We start from the raw sequence: 2,842 nt of genomic DNA, 5'->3' as shown, positions 1-2,842 counted from the left end.
CATTGTGGATTTGGAAGGATATGGATGTTTGATAGCATAGCAGGCATAAAAACTTTTGATTCACTTACTTTGTGAAGAAAAGGAAAGGATGTGAATAAGGGAAAAAGAAATGCATTTGTGCACTGATCTGAAGAAGTGGCATTCAGTAGTTGACTGCTAAGCAAGGATTTATTGTATGTCTGTTTTCATTGCTGACATGCTATTGAGTGTAAATGGAAAATGCTAATTGAAAACTCCATAGAATGGCAAATATGAAAATGATATCTGAGTTGTTCTTAAATTAATTGAGATAGTTCAGATCAACCCCAAGTGCATTTTATGTAAAATTGAGGAGGGCAGAGAGACAGAAAAACTGGTCATTTAGTTTCTGTAGAGTAGGTATTTGAAGCACTCTACATATTCAATGGTATGGTTAAAAGAGACAATCTAAGACAGTTCTTCAAATTTGGCATGAACTTTAGATTTTCACTCATGGCACTGGAGAAGATGTTATGATAATCATGCAGGGAAAATATAACTTCACATTTTTCTATCATCCCTCCTTCCCTCCCCCGTCTCCCTGTCTCTCTCTCTTTTTCTCCATCCATCCATCCATCCATCCATCCATCTATCATCTATCTGTCTGTTTGTCCGTCCGTCCGTCCGTCCGTCCGTCCGTCCATCCATCCATCCATCCATCCATCCATCCAATCATCTATCATCTATCATCTATCATCTATCAACTATCATCTATCATCTATCATCTATCATCTATCATCTATCATCTATCTGTCTATCTGTCTGTCTCTCTGTCTCTCTGTCTTTCTGTCCATCCATCCATCCATCCATCCATCCATCCATCCATCCATCCATCTATTGGGTGGATGGGTGAGTAGATGACTTGTTTCTTTGAGTTATATCTTCCCTTTTATGCAGAAGTTCAAGGTGGCATGGTGTTCCTTAGTCCTGGTTTTCCCCACAACCCCCCCTCTGTTGCAGTTTGGACTTTGACAGAGAAAGTGTCATGCCAAAGCCATTTTAGTTGGGGGTCTTTGACGATTGGTCAAGGTGATGGACTTGGGGATGTGGGGACAAGGGGTTGAACTTTCAACTGGGTGGAGAAACCCAAGGGACTTCAGCTTCAGGTTTCTCCCAGATGTGTCAACATGGCTCTGCTAATAAATTGGAACTTTGTGGAATACTTTGCCTCAGACTCTGATTTGATTTTGGGCACTACAGTGGTACCTCGAGATACGAGTTTAATTCGTTCCGGACCTGGGCTCTTAAGTCGAGCAGCTCTTATCTCGAACGACTTTTCCCCATAGGAATTAATGTAAATAATTTTAATTGGTTCCAGCCCTCAAAAAACTCACAAAGTTAGTCTAAATTATGCAGAAAGACATGTTTTTAATGAAGAAATGTACATGTACATATAAATGAATAATGAAGTTTCTTTCACTTAACTTGTAAACTTTCTTAAACTTTTAAATTTACATATGTTCAACTTCTCTGCCACCCAATCCTGTAGGACAGAGGTCCCCAACCCTTTTTGCACCAGGGACCGGCTTTAAGCGATCAAGAGAGGAATGGGTGAATGAATGGACGGAGGGTGGGAAGGAAGGAAAGAGGGAAGGGACAGGAACAGAGGAAGGAAGCAAGGAAACTTATGAAAGGGGAGAGTAAGAGAGGAATGAGTGAAGGGAGGGAGGGAAGAAGGTGGGAAGGAGAAAGAAAAGAAGAAATAGAGGAAGGGAAGGTAAAAGAGAGAAAGAAAAAGAGCAAGAAAGAAAGAAAGAAAGAAAGAAAGGGGGAAGGGACAGGAACAGAGGAAGGAAGCAAGAAAACTTATGAAAGGGGAGAGTAAGAGAGGAATGAGTGAAGGGAGGGAGGGAGGGAAGAAGGTGGGAAGGAGAAAGAAAAGAAGAAATAGAGGAAGGGAAGGTAAAAGAGAGAAAGAAAAAGAGCAAGAAAGAAAGCTGCAAGCACCCCCCCGAGCCCCCCAGGCCGGCTGCAACCTTTTAAAACACGCGCGCCGCTTCGCAGCTGTCTCCTGAAGCCGAACGCGGAAGTTAGCGTTTGGCTTCAGGAGACAGCTCCTTGGCGCTTGTATCTCGAATTTGGGCTTGTAAGTAGAACAAAAATATCTCTCCCCTCCCAGCTCTTATCTCGAGTTGCTCTTAAGTAGAGCAGCTCTTATGTCGGGGTTCCACTGTATTTGGAACCCTGAAAGAGGGAAAGATTGGCCCAAAATAATTCAGTGAACTTCTATAGCTGAGGATATAGTGTAATCTGGGTGTTACTAATGCCAGTGCAATGCCTTAATTGCAAGGCACCTATAAACAGGGCTCCATTCCCTTCCAAATCAGAAACCTTTTAATAATATATGTGAGTAATGTATGCAGGGCCACCATCAGGAATTTTGGGGCCCCATACAGCCTAAGTGTCTGCCCCCCCCGGCCATTTTAAAACTACTGCCCCCCAAATCCCGTGCCATGCCCACCATGGTCACACACCCTGGGCAAGCCCTCCCCCGGCCCTCTGAGGTCAAACACAGCCCTGATGTGGCCCTCAATGAAATTGAGTTTGACCCCCCTGGCCTAGAGGCTAAATCCTATGAACAAGGGCTTAGAGAATGAGTATGTTTAGCTCAATAAATAGAAAACTGAGGGGGAATATAATAGTAGTTTCCCGATCCTTAAAGGGCTGCCACAGAGCAGATGGCATCTATTTATTCTCCATGCCACCTGAAGGTAGTACAAGAAGCAATGGGCGGAACCTCACCAAGAAGAAATGCAATCTGGAAATAAGGAAAAACTTGGGACTGGGCGGCATATAAATAAATAAATAAATAAATAAATGAACG

Source organism: Erythrolamprus reginae, chromosome 1 (assembly GCF_031021105.1).
Source record: "Erythrolamprus reginae isolate rEryReg1 chromosome 1, rEryReg1.hap1, whole genome shotgun sequence".
In the NCBI taxonomy this organism is placed as follows: domain Eukaryota; kingdom Metazoa; phylum Chordata; class Lepidosauria; order Squamata; family Dipsadidae; genus Erythrolamprus; species Erythrolamprus reginae.
Note: the sequence above shows the minus strand (reverse complement) of the source record.